At 43.6% G+C, this 17,961-nt stretch overlaps 1 protein-coding gene across 1 annotated transcript in view; it reads right to left on the bottom strand.

Moving 5' to 3' along the window:
- Nucleotides 1-11,577, bottom strand: part of st6gal2a (ST6 beta-galactosamide alpha-2,6-sialyltranferase 2a) — a 40,892-nt gene extending 29,315 nt beyond the window's left edge. Inside the window, exon 1 of the mRNA XM_010747251.3 lies at nt 11,240-11,577. The gene's annotated coding sequence lies outside the window, so the exon portion shown is untranslated. The remainder of the gene's footprint in view (nt 1-11,239) is intronic.
- Nucleotides 11,578-17,961: the final 6,384 nt, after the last annotated feature.

Below are 17,961 nucleotides of genomic sequence, written 5' to 3'. Positions count from 1 at the left end.
AGTAAAGGCATCGCCAGAGGTGAACTATGGGCCACTATTTGACTGCCAGGTAAGGGATTGGGCAACCCTTGAGGGAATACAGCCACACAGCATCTCACTTAGAGAAAAAAAAACGTGTTCAGCCCAGCTGAGGAACCAGGAGGCCGTCTTATGAATTCTTTAATCACAGCCGAGTTGAAGAGGTTTCTGTAGAAACTAGAGCTCCTGGGCTTAACATGAAAAAGTAAAAGGCCACATGAAAATACAGAGTAAGTGCAGAGGATGGCTCACAGGAACATGTCGCTCGCCTGTATTTTAAGCATAAAAGGAGATGTTAATTCACAGTGAGTGGGTCGTGTCTGAATAAGCTAATGAAATTAATCTGTGGTATTTAACACTGGTATTTAAAAAGACAAGAGGAAATAGGAGAAAAAAAATGGCAGTGGATGAAGTATTTAGTCCCCAAAACCAAGAGCTGGTTCAGCTCGAGAACATGTTGTCCTCCTCTACTCTGCACGCCACATGGCAATAGGATGCAAGCGCGCACACTCCCTCAAATACAACACTGGCCGAAGGGCTTGTTCCTCATAAAATATTGAGCCCTCAAGAGTGGAGTGGTTCTCCCGTCTAAAAATATAAAGCTGTTTTCCTTTAATATTCACCTTGCAGCGGTTCAAGCAGCTACAAACTAGTACATCACTGCGAGGTTACCGAGAGGCAACAACACAACGTCCTCATGAGAAGCCACAGATAAAAAGCATCAACTGTGTGTGTGTGTGTGTGGTCGAGAGACGTTTTAAATTTTCCCAGTTCATTCGTCAACTTGTCTGATATTCCATGCCATGTCTCCGTGGATTGGGTGGTGCAGCATGCACTCAATGTATGAAATAGTGAGTTTTTCACAGGTAAGGGGTGGCATGAGGGACGCAATTAAAAAAACAGGCTGTGCACCAACATGCACCTTCACTACTGGGGCCCAGAGTTATTTATGAACTAGAGATCAACCAGAGTGTTTTTCTTTTTTCTGGGTTAACACAACCCAACCTGCACTCTGCTGCAGCTCCTCTCATTCATTTAAACTGAAACGAGTCTGTCGGAGGAGCGGTCATCCACACATCCATCCTGTTTCTACACTCGCTTATCCTTACGAGGGCGGTGGGAGGTTGGAGCTGATCCGAGCTGACATTGAGCGATAGGCAGGGTGCACCTTTGACAAGCTGCCAGCTCATCGGAGGACTCACACATAGAGACACAGCCATTCACACTCACATTTACACCTATGGGCAATTAAAGTCAACCTGCATATGTTAAGACTGTCGCAGGGAGCTGGAGTACCTGGAGAGAACTCGTGGGGAGAAACGCTCTAGTTCAGGAGTAGTCGATTAGGATTTCAGGAGGTCTCGATAGAGAAAACTTCACGTTCAGGTTCTGCAGCATCATCACGTTTAAGGCGCATTACAATTATTTTATATATATATATTGACACAGCATCGTCACTGTATCGACATGTGCACCGTGTGAAGTCAACGACTCAAATCAAACAAAGAAAGCTATAATTCAAAGTCATGTCAACAATATTTATTTTCAGTGCAGCCCTGGACTCTGGAGAGCTACATACAATAAAATAATCAGTTATTGGCTGACTTGGCTGCAATCCTCCGGGTTTTTGGTGTCAACCTTCCTCCGTTTAGCACACGCCATGACATATATTGGCATGTTCTCTCTTGTTTCCTCACTTCTTTATATTTTTCTCTACGTCACTGCCGCTGCCGCTGCATTCACTGAAGGCCCACCGTCCCCTGCCGGTAAATGGCTGACATTCTCCTTGCCCTCCTCACCTTGACCAATCTCAGTCCTCCTCATGCCTAAACCCAACTAACTCAAACCCATGAAGGCAACAAGAACCGGCCGATCAGAGACAGGTAGGATGTCCCTTTCCTTGAGCAGCGGCATAGAAAAGAGTCGCCGGTTAAAATGTAATCTCTGCCAAAACTAGATAAAACTCAATGACATGTCGTTTCCAGCTCTGAGTCGCCTATTAGTGACCTGTGGGTTGGAGCCAGGAACCATCTTCATGTGAGGCTAACCGCTGCACCACCCAAAGCAAATAGGTGAACCTGGCTCGAGATTCTCGGGTGAACGCTTAAATAAACTTCTGGTATGTTTGATTTCTACTGTTTACCTCCCAATCTTAGTCCAAATAATTACATACCAAGTTATTAATTTCCCAAACGGTGCATCAAGTTCCTGCTACCTTGTTTAAATGATGATCTGTTGAAAGGTCTTCGCTGCAAGTGTTTTTACACGAGAGTTACTAACAGCTGTTCTTCTGTCTCCAGAACGAATCAAAACCAGTCCGATTGTTTTTTTTCTGGGTTGCTGCTCCCGAATGTCTCAACCTCTCCCAAGTCCTGCCAGAGTGAGACATTTAAGTCTTAAATCGAGGAGGGAGCTGCTGGGCAGGCTGCTATTTAGACGTTTCTATTCACGAGAAATGTCAGTGTGCCGCCTCCTGAGTTTGAGTTCGTTTGTGTGGATTCCCTTTTGGAGAGAGATCAGGGAGACAAATGTTAACAGTCAGTTTTTATAACCACACCTTCAACTTTGGTCACTTGGAACAGGTACAGGCACTTTGTACAACTTACTTCCTTTTATGCATACTGAACTCTTGAATTAGATACCGACAACAAAATACGGCATGTCCAAATTCCACAAACTGTCATCGGTATTTCAGAGCACACGTTCACTTCGAATAAGAAATTCTCAATCATTTTTTACTTCGCTGAGCAGAGTTTGAAGAATTTAGCTTTCTGACGAGGAGGCTGTGTAAGTTCTGTATGCACTGAAGAAATCATAAATTAATCCCAAGGTGAGATGACAAGGTGTAAACTTGTGAAGCAGTTAAACAGCATTTAATCTTACCATCTGAACCGCTATGTCTGAGAGCAGGATCACACAGATGGAAATTACCCATTTCATCAACACCCGTTCTTACACGTTAAAAGTATGATTTAGAGCGAGTCGAGTGTGTACGCCTCGTACCGAGCGGTGCCCATCAGATATGAGAAATCGCTGACAGTAATTTAATCCTGGAAATAAATTTTTCACGGGTGGAATTCCAGTTACTAAACTGTCATTAACGCTGAGGCACTTATACCGTTATTGATCCGGGACCCATTTTTAGAGACTGTTGTAATATGAACTGTCCGAACTTATCCAATACAAGGCATAATATTTCACTGTACAACACATACTGATTTCTCGTGTCATGTTTGAGATGGAGGTTTGTGCGGTTGCGGACCAGATGAGGGGGGAAAAACGAGACACTGCAGACGAGAGCAACGTCAGACTGAAACAGGGACACTCTGAGAGGAGAGGCAGCATATGTACGGACTAAATTAACCACGTCTCCCTCTCCCTCTCTTCACTTAATGAACCCCCTGCTACAGGTCCACCCTTCTTTCAGCCTCAGGAGGCAGTGAGGTTATTACGGTGTAGGACATCAGACTTGTACACCCTGTGTAATTATAGTGCCAGCGTCCGAGGCTCTCCAAAAAGGGTCCAATGCACTTCATCACATATTGAAAACCCCAAAGTGTAGCTGTTAAGAATAGCCTGTAGACAGAACGGCTGGCTACCTAAGCTCGTATAAATGAGCAACTGAAGACAGGACAATGAAGCTGAAGCATTGTCTCGTTGTGTAAAACAATTAAGTAGGAGTGAGTGTTTATTTAACTTTCCCTGTGCTTCACATTCGCCACCCGCTGCCAATTTTTTGCAGCAGTAGAACAAGACTGGGCCGATATCTTTGTTTCCTCTGATGGATGGAAAATTATTACCCTCTTTCTTCCGAGCAAAAGCTCAAAATTCGGGGGGTTAAACCCTCCATATATCCCCGCCAAGCCCTAATCCTGCCACTGCTCCAACATGATGACATAATGAAAGGCTTCCTGCTCCCTTCATTTCCACTGCTCACCTTCTTTCCTTCCCCCCACATCTGCCTCATTCTGTGACCTACATTTAACTGTGGTGCTGTGCACGCAGATGTAAGTGCAGACACTGCTCCGCTGACTGTTTATGTCTATATGTGTTTGCTCTAAAGTCAGTCATTTTAACGTTTAAGGCCTCAGCAAAGAGCAGAATGAATTTTGCATTCGCCGCCGCTGTCTCGGATGCCTGTGAGCAAATGTGTGTGTGCTACTGTACTTTGTCTTTGTGTGGAAATGTGACTTACTACCAGCAGTAGATCAACCAACTCCTCACCACTGGCACCTAGCATGTGGAGCTGAGAACACACTGCAGGCGATACAGCTCATTCCAGCCATCCGACCGCCTGCCAATCACATACGCTGGAGCATGTCATCGCATGACTGAGCGCACGCATACAGATGCAGAGCTAAATACAGGGGGAGCTTTGAAACCTAAAGTAGAGCACAGAGGCCACAGATACAATAAAACAGAGGGTTTTTTTTTTTTACCTTCTTATATGTAAGGCAACGACAATCCAGACAAAGAGCACTTTCTCTCAGAAACAGGCATGTCTAGATTTGCCTCACTTCAAATCAACTCGCAGGGACTTGAATGTAATGTAAGGTCAACATGAGTGTTAGTCTGCAGCGGTTTGATGGCGCGGCTGCTTTAAACATTAGAAAGAGCCAAAACAAACAAAAAAAACAAACGGTGGCGTTATTGTGTGACGTAAATCCTCTTCAGTCGGTTAATTAAAAACAAATAAAGATGAGTGCTGAGGCACGCTGTCTGCACATCTATAATGCAAGTTAATTATTTTGCTATAGTTTCATGCAAGTCATTTTTTAAACAGACGCTCCTCAGATGTTTCATTGCCTTCCATATCACTGCGAGTTACTGTTTGACCGCAACAACCACAGAAACTACAGCAAGGGAAATAACACAGGAAACTAATTTTACTGCAAATCAAACAGTAATGGAGCCGCGTCAGTGTCAGATGATCAGATCAGAGACAGTAAACTATGGCTATGACATCTTAATGAGCCAGGTCTATAGCCTTTTAAAGTCGGTCGACACCAACGCTCACTGTCTGAAAGCGCCTTTCAATTTCATGTTACTTACTGGCCTTTGTCTACATAGATGCTATTTAAGTTAATATATAACTTATCTGACTCTAGTCCTAAAACAAAATTATGGGAGTGAATGAAAGATTGCATGTAAAACAAATTCAAAATGTCAGAGTGATCCAAGCAGCCATATCCAAGTAAACACTTACAGTACACTTCTGCAAAACAACCATATAAAAGTTCATATGTTAATAAACCAGCAGACACGAAGCACCGTTAACCTTCACCTGAACGAAAGCCCAAAATTTGAGGAAGATGTCTGTATCTGTAGCTGAACTCTCAACTCTGTTCATCAGCTAGATGATAACTCTGTCTGCCGTCTGGTGCTGGGTGGTGGGGAGAACCAAAACAAAGGGTTAAAGACACTAAAGCACTGCATCGAGACTTGGTTATAATTACATTGCTAATATAAAAAGGAGGGTTTAAATGTGTTTTTCGACCCTTCAAGCATCGATTATTGTGGTTTGGTGTATCTGAGGTTCGCCCGGTTTGTGTTGGTTCACTTTCAAACTGTCACATCTGTTTATTAACACTGTGACCCTCCCCGGCTGCACAGCCTCTATGGTGAAAGCGGCAAAAATATACGATTTATATGTAACAAATAAATAGATAGGCTGTCTTCTCTGCTCTGCGTGATGCACACACACACACACACACTATGTTCATTTTGTGAAACAGCCAAAGGGAAAACAGGCAACACATCTTTCATCCGGATCCTCTCTTGGTGGTAGCAGGATGAGACTCATGAGGGATGGCTTCATGCTGCTGTGACACCAGGTCCAGCAAGGTCAGTCCGGAAAGTACTAACTCCATTTAAAAAGGACTGATCCTGCTGAGGCAGATTACTTCTGTCCCGTCTCCCACTATCCTTCTTCAACCACAGCACCGATTATATCAGCAGGGCAAAAATGTCTATTTTTTTGCAAAGGCGTGCTCAGACACTCATTAATCTCGCTCTAAGAGAGCGACTACACCCAATAATGGCCAGGAGGTGCAGGGAGGCGGAAGTCTCTCGCGCACACACACCTGTCACAGTCCATCTGCTGTAGGAAATTCACACCTGATCCACAATGCAGGGGAAGGAGACAACAGGATCTACATGCTGCGTTCAAGTGCACACACACACACACACACAAAATGGCACTCACACCACAATACTTAGCCACAAACGCACAGACACACACCTGGTTGAAGACACTGCGCTGCCAATTAGCCCCTCTATGCCAATCAGAACGCCATGTGAAGAAGTTTCATGCGCCTTGTAATTACCAGAGCAGGACGTGTTTCATTTAAAATCAGCTACTACTGACACGGCCCCTTGAGAGGAAACAAGTCTCTGATTCATTCAGAGTGAGTAACGGGCAAGAGAAAGTCATCAGCCAGCAGACATCCACTGGCTGTTCATTGTCTAAACAAGAGGGAGACTTTAAAAGTTTAAACCTAACCACGCTGCACTTAAAAAGCGCCTCAGAAGGGAAAGGAGCGACACTTGCGGTTCGTTTAAAGAGCAACCTTCGCTTTAAGAAAGAAGGACGTCTGAGGAGGGAAACACGTGGCTGGGAAGAGTCGAATCACCCTGACCTTCTAAGCACATCCCATTCTGATAAATCACACAGGGCAGCGGTTCTTGATGACAGGCTTTCACGGTGCACAGAGCCCTCGCAAATGCTGTCTGCCAACAGCAAGGTCCTGTGAAGGAAATGCAGCTCTACACCTCACATTATGGCCCATAAATACAGCTGCGAGTGCCGACACCCACAGCAGGCGAGCGTTTGATGTGAGAAAGTCGAGAAAGTCCACTTAAAGCTCATTTCGCTGTCTCCTTCCACTTCTCCGCAGACATAACAACGGCTCGCGCCATCATTTTTCTATGACTATTCACTTTAGAGACCCGATAACTCCTCTTTGGTTTCCAAACTGGGGACAGATTGAGCTGTGAATCGCTTGCTCATCCATGTTCAGGATAAAAAAAAAGAAACAAAAGATGGAGATGAGGCTTAGCAAAGCTGACTCCAAAAACATTTCTCAGGTCCAGACAGTAAATAAGCAGATCTGACAGGTTCACACATATGCTAATGCTGCCACACACACACACACACAAAGAAAGATGGATTTGCTCATATCAGGGTTTCACAGACTGGCTGTTGTATTTGTGGAGGGGAGCTCACTAATCTACGGCTCCATTGCCAGTTTCAGACAGCTTAACCTCCCGATAATCTGCCTGAACCCTGGACACTCGCTTCTAAACACAGAGCGAGATTAGCAGCCCCATCACAACTGTGAAAGCCACGCCACAATGAGCTTGCTCAGATCTCCGGTGTCGCCGTTTCAGAAGACTCGACATAATGAGGAAAGCACCACGCAGAACAGAGAGCGCCTAAACAGCTCCTTAAGGGAACTTTACAATCTTGTGAAGGCTGTTAATAACCCCGGACGACCATGTGTTTCTCATGGAGGAGCCCTGTCCTCGGAGCGTTCACACACTCGGCCCGGGAGTGAGGGGCACAGCTGGTCTTGATGACTCCAGCTCTGCTTCTTTTGAAGGCTGAGCTCAGATAACTGCTGCTCTGGTCGGTTAGCATGCATCTGAAATTACACCTCCACCTTCCCGGAGTGCCCTGCCCATGCAATCCCTCCCCTCCTCTCCTCTCCACTGTACTGTACTGTCGCTCCACATATACAGTCTGGAACAGATAAAGATGAAACTCTACCTCCAGTTGGAGGATGAAATTTAGGATTAACTAAAAAAGAAGCTGGAGGTGCAGACCTAAAACTTTGGCCTGTCATCTCACAGGCAGCAGTGAAATACATAGCAGCTATAAAAGTTCAAAGTTTAAAAAGCAGCTATAAAAAAAGAGTCTTTTTATAATTTATGTCAGATGATATGAAACATGTCAGAGCACGTGGAAGAGGTCACACCAGGACCATCACCTGATCTGTGGCCCTGTTTGCCTTTACAGTGAGTTTCGGTTCATTGTTTTATCTACCCGGCCCCAAGCTGCAACGTTTCGGTTCAATCTCACAACTCTCATGGTGTCATGAGCCGGAGATTTCTCTCAGGAGTTGGTGGAGACCAAAAAATGGAATACGTAGAAATGAACGATGTTTTTCTTGAAATGCTGATGTTCATGTTTAGTTGCCGACTTGTAAAAAATCAGTTATTGCAGGTTTGAACATATTTAACCCCCCATTTCTCCAGCTCAATATTAACTGACTGAAATTTAAAACCTTATTTTAAAGTTGACAGCCGATATCATCGCATGGTTAAATCAATGAGACTGTTCTCAGCAGCCTCGAAGCTGCAGTGGTGCAATATATATATATTTTTTTTAAAGGGAGAAAGAGAGGTGCTTCACTGTGCTGCTGCTGAAATGATCGACTGTAACACGTTTGTCATCCATCATTTAGTGACACAAAGTCCGTATCGCCTTGTAATCTAAAGTGCGAACGTTAAACAAATGCAGAAGCGCGTACACGCCGCCACGATGATCTGTGACTCTTCAGGGGGTAGCTGCATATTTCACTTTGTATTTTTAGTCTGCTCGGTTTCACGGGCACAGGAATTCAATTAATATACCTTGGTAGAATTTATGCATGACTGAGAAGGTCTCTGCACTTGCATACTTGACATTAAAAAAATAAAGGTGCTAATCAGACAGAATAGTCACTTCATCAATTAGTATTTATAAAACAGCAGCAGCAGCACTTCCTCTCTGCCTTTTTGTGGCAAAAACTGAGAAGCTGTGAAACGCCTGGCAAACAAAGTGAACTAACATTCTCATGCTGTTTTCATGTAGTTCTTCCTATAATAAACACACACAACAGTCACTGCTATTAGATTTAATAGATAGCTATATAATCTATACTAACTATTTCTTAACCCCTCTCAGCTGCATGCACATCACCTCCACAATAAAACGTTGGTGGAGAATTAAACATGAAGATTCACTATTTCATCTCAGGGGGGGAGCTGAAACGGAAAAAGCCATGCCCTCCATGACTTCTCGGAGAACATGTAGCACATGCATGGGCTACAATTTTAATAATCATGCAATATACCAGCCCAGCGATGACCCAATGTCAGCCGGTAATCAGCTCCAGCACCACCTCTACCAACCCCGTGACCCCGATCAGGATAAGGAGTTACAGAAAATGGATGGACGGAGTCGTGCCTGCTCATAGTAACACTTGGAAATAACGAGTGTTACATCGTATCGTGCGATGTCCTCGTTTCAGGTTGTTCTGTTATTTTCGTCTGTAGCCTGTTTTGCATTGATTAGCAAATAAATTTCCATTGAGAGCTTAAAAATTTGCATGCCGTTGAAATCTCTCCTCCCTGCCTTGAACAATCTTGATTTTCTTCAGATTTGGTGGCAAAAATTTGAGAAAATATATTTTTAGAAAATGTGCTGTGAGGTGGCACACTGTGGGTAAGATAACAAAAACAAAAAAAAAAAGCAGCTCTTCCACACACCTGTACTCTTGTCTGCACACGCAGAGGGAGGGCGCCCCATTTGAGACAATAAATATCCAGCTGCAGACACAAAGAGGTGCCAGCGAGTGTGCAGCAGTGATAGTTATGTGTTATGAGCAACAGTGCAGATGTTCTGCGAGACACACATTAGTGGCCAAATGTTTCCATTTCCTCAGATAGCCCATGAGCACATTTGTTATGCGCTGCTGGAGAGGGGTAGTTAGGAAACGTTCTGGCAAATTAAGCTTCGGTTTCATTTAATGTGCGTCCACTAAAATTCAACTCTGTCCTCGTCACAACCTCGGGAGAGCTCAGAATTATTCAGCTGCTGCACGCACGCAAACAAAAATGACACTTTTCTCTGACGCAATGTCACGATAACCTGGAGAGAGCCTTTGTGTTTTTCTTCCCCTTGGTGTTTATGCTGCACAGGAAGAAATTACAAAGGACAGACGGGTGCCTTTGATTCCAGTGGACGACAGTGAAGTGTGTGTCTGTGTGTGTGTGTGTGTGTGTGTGTGTGTGTGTCTGTGTGTGTCTTATTGTAATGAATTTCTCTCGACCTCCACTGCTGTTCTTGAAGGTGATGAGTTTTAGTGACGTGGAAATACAGCCCCCGACGCCTAGCCTACACTTTCACACGTTGCTCACTTTGCAGACAACTCGCAGCACTTTAAAAAAAAAAAAAAGGGCAACACATCAACACAAAACACTTCATTACCATCGACACTTGTACATTTCCCTCTGCTTTTAAATGCTTTCACTTTCCCCCGTGATTGTGTGATGTAAAAGGCGATAAGGTAACGCTTTAGAGAAGCTGAAGGAGCTGAAGATGCTATCGGCCTGTCAGTAATTAAATTGCTGCAAACACACACAAAAAAAAAAAAGCCGGTGCGGCTGTGGATATGAAAGTGTAGTGCATGTGAAATGACTTCAAGGAGCAGCCTGTGTAGTGATGAACTTTCTGAGTCCAAGACAAAAGAGGGTGCAGTGTAGTGATGAACTTTCTGAGTCCAAGACAAAAGAGGGTGCAGACTTTGTGCATCCACCAGAAGAGGAATCTCAATATTGTGCCCTGGAGTTCTCTCTCTCTCCTCTTGGTCTAGGTTTCCTGTTTTGTTTGAGAGAGAGAGGAGGGGGGGGTGACACCATGTGCATGAAGCTTTCCAACAATAACCAAAGGAACAATAAAAAAAACCCAATGCATCTTCTCCTGCTCAAGTTGTGTGGAGCAGCATGCAGGCCTGGCTTCACTGTGAATGAACTCTTGATTGTGGAGATATCATAAGAAATAAAATAAATAAATACATACATAAGATGAGGAGGAGGGGGAGGAGGAGGACTCATGATCAGCAGGAGCAGCAGTAGAGAGGAAAGTATCATTTACCGACACACAACGAAGTGTGCTGCATGTGTCAATCACAGTCCTGCTGTGCGTTAAAATGATCATCCAGTGTAAACATTGTAAAAAAAAAAGACTAAACGAGCAGCTGATGATCCGGCAAAGTAACCAATGAAACAAAGAGATGTTTTTCTACATGCACATGAATCCTGAACATCGTGGATGTCTTTTAAACCAAACATCGTGCATGCACATCCTCCCCCCCGGTGCAGCTCCGCGTCCTGCACAAAGCCTGAAGCAGCGATCTGCAGATCTCTGTATGAAAATGCAAAGCGAACAAAGCCTTACCTTAAAAACTGTGTCGGTCTTCACTGGGTGATGCTGCCTGTGCTGCTAACGCTGTCTGCCGGTCCATTTTCTTTCCTCCCCCCTCCTCCCTTTGTTTTTTTTTTTTTGTTTTTTTTGCACTGCAAAAAAAGCATGCGGCTCGGGTTTTGGCTCAGCTCGGCTCGGCTCGGCTCTCCGTTCACGGAGAGAGGAGGAGGAGGAGGAGGAGAGAGGACATCCACTACTACACTGACGGAGCGGAGGGGCTTGTGTTGTCCGTCACACTGTTGCTGGCCTTTTTTCTCCTCTCTCTCTTTCTCTCCTCCAACATCTGAGTTAGAGAGGGGCGGAGTCAGCAACGAGGTGGAAGGAAGGAAGGAAGGAAGGAAGGAAGGGAGGAAGGGAGGAAGGGAGGATGAAGTAAAGGTATATTGATGCTGAATGTGATACCTTCCTGGAAGCAGCAGCTGGTGTCAGTTGGAGAACGATGGAGAGAAAAAGCATATTTATTATATATATCTGATCACTTCCCAGCAGGTAGGTCTATTTCAAATATATAAAAGGACATTTTGCTCTCTTGTTATATCATTTATTATTAGACTACAGCTCAGATTGGAGAAGGTGGCAACCTTCCTGTGCTGGGAAATGCAGCCAAAGAAAGCTGCAGTTCCTCAATCGTCCAGTTGAGGCTGGCTACAGAAGTGAACAAACAAACAATTATATCTGGTGGCTACAGTCGGTGGAAGGAAGTGAAGCCAAATAATCAGCTGGGAATTCTCCAGAACTTTATTACCCCATCCCACAATCCCAATTTTACTGAGAAATAAACCTTCAAGTTGTCATAATATTGTTCGTTGGTGTGTTGAAAGTTAGTGTTAAATCATCAATCAAGTCCAACCATGGCAGCCAATGCAGAAGCGCCAAAAAACTGCAGCTCCGGGGCGGTCGGTAGTGTAGTGGGTTAAGCGGCCGCCCCGTGTGTGGAGGCTATAGTCCTACAATCCCGCATCGGACGGCCATTTACTGCGTGTCATTCCCCCTCTCTCTGCCCCCTGCTTCCTGTCTATCTTCAGCTGTCCTATCAGTAAAGGCATAAAAAGCCACACAAAACAAAAAAAGCTGCAGTTCCTCTTTTCGTCCACTTGAGGCTGGCTCCAGAAGTGAGTCAGTCCCCATAAGTCCCCATGTTCAAATGTCCAACTTCACAGCAGAAATAAACATGTTTACAGCCTGGTACAAAAAACAGTTTTGGTCTCTGTAGCTAATTTCCCCGGTCATGACAACTGTACTGAGGGTGAATTTATATACAACTCACCTGTTCACATTATATTAAGGCTTAAAGTTATGCAGGATTAAGAGCGTGGACGCTTTGATTGGAAAGGAAGGAGCCGTATAATTATTTTCTCCATAAAATATGATCCAGTTTCACCCAAACTGTGAAATAGTTGGTGACTGAAGAGTCGTTTCGATATGATAATTTAGCTTTCGTCCACTAAATTCAACTTTCAACCTCTCAAAAGCTTGAAAACCAGGAGAGCTCAGAATATTCAGCAGCGGCGGCACACAAACAAAATGACACTTTTCTCTGACACAATGTTCACGATAACCTGGAGAGAGCCTTTGTGTTTTCGTACCCTTGCTGTTTATGCTGCACAGGAAGAAATTACAAAGGACAAACTGGTGCCAGTATGTCCTTTGAGTCCAGTGGACAACAGTGAAGGGTGTGTGTGTGTGTGTGTGTGTGTGTGTGTGTATTCATTGTAATGAGGAGGACATCAGGGGACTCCATAAAATTTGATCCAGTTTTCACCAAAGCCTTAATATAATGTGAACAGGTGAGTTCTAAATAAATTCACCCTCAGTACAGTTGTCATGAACGGGGAAATTAGCTACAGAGACCAAAACTGTTTTTTGTACCAGGCTGTAAACATGTTTATTTCTGCTGTGAAGCTTTTAACATGGGGACTTATGGAGACTGACTCATTTCTGGAGCCAGCCTCAAGTGAACTGCAGTTTTTGGCACTTCAACATTGGCTTCACTTGGTAAAACGTTACATACTTCTTGCGGATGAACGAACATGGAACACAAAGAATACCATTCACAAGTGCTTGTGCTATGTTACTAATTGAGCTGGCCTCACTAACAGAACATATAGATATGATAAGCATGAATGATATGGTTGTCAGGGACACGGTTATATCAGAGTTGTACTGCTGTTGTTGTGAGAGTATTGTAGTCGTATTGTTACCCGTTAAGGAAGAGGCTGAGGTCCTTTGGAGTGTGCAGGGCTCTCCTCAGGACTTTCTATGACTCTGTGGTGGCCTCGGCCATCTTTTATGCTGTGGTCTGCTGGAGACGGGGCAGCAGGGACAGGAGCAGGCTCAATAGACTGATTAGAAGAGCGAGCTCTGTCCTGGACTGTCCTCTGGACACCATAGAGGAGAAGGATGTTAGCCAAGCTGACATCCATCATGGGCAACACCTCTCACCCCCTACGTGACACTGTGGGGTCCCTGAACAGCTCCTTCAGCAGCAGACTGATACACCCACATACACATCTGTATGTGTATATATTTTTCTATTCCGATAACTTACAATGTACAATATTACCATGGTCACTTTAACTGCAATATTATTTATATCAATGGTCACTTTAGATTACAATATTGTTCTTTTATAACATGTGACTTTTACCTTCAGTACTTTTTGCACGTTGTCTGTTGCTTGTTTGCTTTTTTGTTCATATTGCATATCGTAGATTATTAAGATACCTCTGTCTGTTTTTGTTGTTTTCGTCCTTTCTACTACTACTTTACTTCTGTAGCGTATATCACACTTTGCTGCTGTAACGAGTACGTTTCCCCATCGTGGGAAAAATAAAAGATAATCTAATCTAATCTAGTCGAAAGGTTTGACCTGAGTTCAGACACCAGACGAGAACAGAAAACCAGAAAGCCCACCCCCTTCCTGTGGTTTTCCTGTTTCAGTCTTCAGCTGCATTTACCGAACAGATATAGAAGCAATCTCGATCATCTCTAACTTGTTTTCCCCCAAATGGTGTAGTGCATAAAAAGAAAGATAAATGGGTTTTATTTATTCAATGCTTCCATCAACTTAAACTCAGAACTTCTTTGGTATGTCACCATGAAGGAGTGTTTACTTGGGTTTCATTCAGGAAGCTATACGCACGAAATCATTGAGCGGTTGAGAGGATTCTTGTTTTCACTGTCACCAAATTGTTTGTCCACCGCAGGGAAACATACGCCTTAACTTTGACAAACATAAAAAAACATAATCAAATTTAGATTTTATGTTTCCGAGTCAGTATTTGTGTTATTAAATTCACAGGGTAAAGAAATACTAGCTCCTTAGATCCTGTAGCCATGCGGTCTTTATGCAGAGAACGTGTTTCCACAGATTTGTTTTTTATGAGATGGATGAATTGCTGATGAGCCATTTCAGATTGCCCAGAGCACTGCTGTTAGATTTGCGCGATACTCCGGAGACTCAATTTAAGCGAAACACGGACCAGTGAAATCCCACGGCTGCACACCTGCAAATACTACACTGAGTGTGTGTCCCTCTGCTGACACAGCATTTGCAGCATTACACCGGTTTTTGATTTTCCTGTATTGCCGGTAAAGACACCCTGCAAGCTTTACTGTAACTTTATTTAACTCAAATTAAATTTCACTACTGCGGATGCTCTTCTTCTTCTTCTTCAAGGTATCCATCCATTTCCTGACACACCCTGAACATGTCCCTAATATCACTATATCATCAATATCTTATATATGAGTTTACTAAGGTGTTTTTCTTGCAAACTGGACAGGAGGAGTTTGACACTCATATGTTACGCGTTACAATACTTCTGCAATAACGTGATAAGAGTTCGCCTCCCCCAGTAGGCAGCTGGGTAGGCGTCACACCCTTAGATTTGAATGTCACACTCAGAGACAGCAAAATAAAACAAACCTCTCTTCTATTACTGTCGAATAAAACAATGTCCTCTACATAAAGCTGCAAACTGTAGCTGCCGTTAGCTCAGTTTGTTAGCCGGGGTGCCTGGATTGTAAGCTCACAGTGCACAGAGGGAGTGTTAGTGTTTGTACCTCGAATACATGTGTACATCTCTCAATTTACAGTGGTGTTACACAAAAAAAAATTACTAATTTATAAGTCGCTTTAAGTCATTTTTGATTTGGTGTGTTTATTTCTCTGTTGATAAATATTTGTTGTCTATTAGCTGCCATTTCTTTGAGTATCTGACCTTTCTAATTTCCTATCCATGTGCCTATGTGAATATTTGCACTCTTCAAAACTTCAGTTTCACATCACACACACACACACACGTACGCAAAAGCAATTAAGTCAAGTTAAAACAAGTCCGATGCCGTTATGCAAGTAAGTGTGTTTCATGTTTGTACAGTAAGTCACCTGGAAGTTGGAGATTATGGAACAGAAGAAGAGTTTCATACCCGTAATTGGTGCAGCTAGTGAGAAACTGAAACCTCTGCCGCCGCGCATTGGCAGAGTCTCAGAGGACCTCAGGTGTGTAGCTATATGGGTACAGAAAATTATGCAGTTTTTAGACTGTGCAGTCTCCTATAAGCAAATATCAAGAGTTTACTTTCAACTCTGACAGGGTGCCGGATATGGTGAGGCGAGAAGTGGGGTAATATAGTCCCTTTGGCCTTGTTAAAAGCTTTGCTGCCGCGTTTTGGGTCGACTGACCGGAACAGTTACAGTACGACAAAAGGAATGAACACAGGAGCTGTACGTCGTCATAATGTTGAGTTTGACTACTGCAAAAATGTAGAGTGGATGAAGAGGTGCTGGGAGGTGGACTTCAAATTTGCATTTACAAATATGACAGTGCTCTCATCTTACTCTCAGCAAAAGTGATAAAGAGTATGTATCCCAAAGTGTTGAACTGTTGCTTGAAAAACAACATAAAAATGGAAATTATATTCCACAACAGCTGAGCACTTAATGGACCTTGAAGTGTTTTTTTTTTTTTATTATTCAATTAATTAAAACGCTCGGTTTGGTTGTTATCTGCTGTTTTCTGATTGTGAGTTCCAGTTTTTGCATTCTGATTTCTTGTGCTGGGTTTGTCCATAGACAGTATAAAGAATGGACATTAAAGCTCAGAGTGTGGCGGCTCAGACCACAAATTACCGTAATTTTCGGACTATGGGCCGCTACTTTTTTCACACGCTTTGAACCTATGCGGCTAATTTATAGATTTTTACTGGCCAACGGGGCCACTCTCTAGCAGTAAACGCAAAAGTAAGACAGACATGTGGGGAAAGATTATGCACCGAAGAAGACACTAGTCATTTTGCGCATCATGCACACACCCTCATCATGGAAAAGAAATGCATGCTTTTAAGTTAAAGGCAATTGATCTGGCCGTCAAAGACGGAAATAGAACTACTGCATTATTTTAAATTTAGCTGGTGTGGCTTATATTCGGGTGAGCGCAATAGTCCGAAAATTACGGTAGCTAAAATAGTTTTTTGTACCAGGCTGTACTTCACTTCTTAGCCATGGATGTTGCCGCTTGGTCTGATCTACTGTTAATGTAAGCTGCAAACATTAGAGTTCCTAATTAACTAACTAACTAACACTAGAGTTATTTTGATGACGTTTGGTGTCAGAAAAGCCTTATTCGTGTGTGACACACACATCAACTGTGCGGGAGCCGGAAAAAATTAGGGATGTTCTTGGCGACTAGTTCCGCCAGGAACATTCAGTTTTTGGCACTTCCATACTGGCTTCACTTCACAGACACGGCGGTTGCCGCTCGGGTTTACCTCTCTTTCTTTTTTTTCTGTTTGTGCCTTTGTGTGTGTGAGTGAGTGTTACATGGAGAAAGACATGGCACAGTGTAGCACAGCAGTCACCTATCACTGAAAAATACCTTTCAAAGAAAGTGTTAAACATACAAAGTCACCGAAAGAGTCAATGTTTCTCTGCATAATAAATGTGTGTGTGAGAGAGAGCGGGTGTGTTTGCGGTTCGTTATTGTGTTGTGCAAGGATCAGCCAATGTAATGCAGGTTGTGTGTTGTGTGCACCGCTCTCTTAATTGCCTCATCAGTAAATGTCAAACGTTCAAATGGCTCAGCCATCTAGATTTATTTATTCATTTGGGCTCCATCAGATGCAGGCGCTGCTGCTGCATGCTGCAATTACCGCTGCACGGCCAAATGCGACAATGAATAATAAATCACAGCACAAAGAGATCTAACCAGCGGTCTGTGAACGCTAAGACAGACTGTAAAGTCAACTTGCATGGTGTTTACAGCAGACACATCCTCTTTAGTGACTGAAACGCTCATGCATGACTTCAAGTAGAACAGATGAGGTCACCTACAGTGATAGAAAACTTGAATACACACATCCAAATACAGAGTTATCACAGATACTCACAATGTTGCCAATGCAGAGGCATTGGTGCCACTGCACACATGCTGTTCTCTTTCTTCGCAGTGAGGCTCAATAATGGGGCATTTGGAAGCAGATGACTCACACCAACTCACTAGTGTGCTCAGAGACTGTGACGGAAAAATGGAGAGTGTGAGTGGGCTGTGGGAAGTGTGTTTCTGGCCCAGAGCAATATGTTAAGACCTGTGTACTGAAATGTCTCCTACAGTCATCCCCAACAGGCCGCCAGCAGGTCAGCAGAACCTTTGTTGAACACCCGACTCATGTGCTTATCGTCTTTCTCCAGGTGC

Source organism: Larimichthys crocea, chromosome XVIII, assembly GCF_000972845.2.
Source record: "Larimichthys crocea isolate SSNF chromosome XVIII, L_crocea_2.0, whole genome shotgun sequence".
NCBI lineage: Eukaryota > Metazoa > Chordata > Actinopteri > Sciaenidae > Larimichthys > Larimichthys crocea.
The sequence above is the reverse complement of the archived record's forward strand: the minus strand, read 5'-3'. Positions and strand labels throughout refer to the sequence as shown.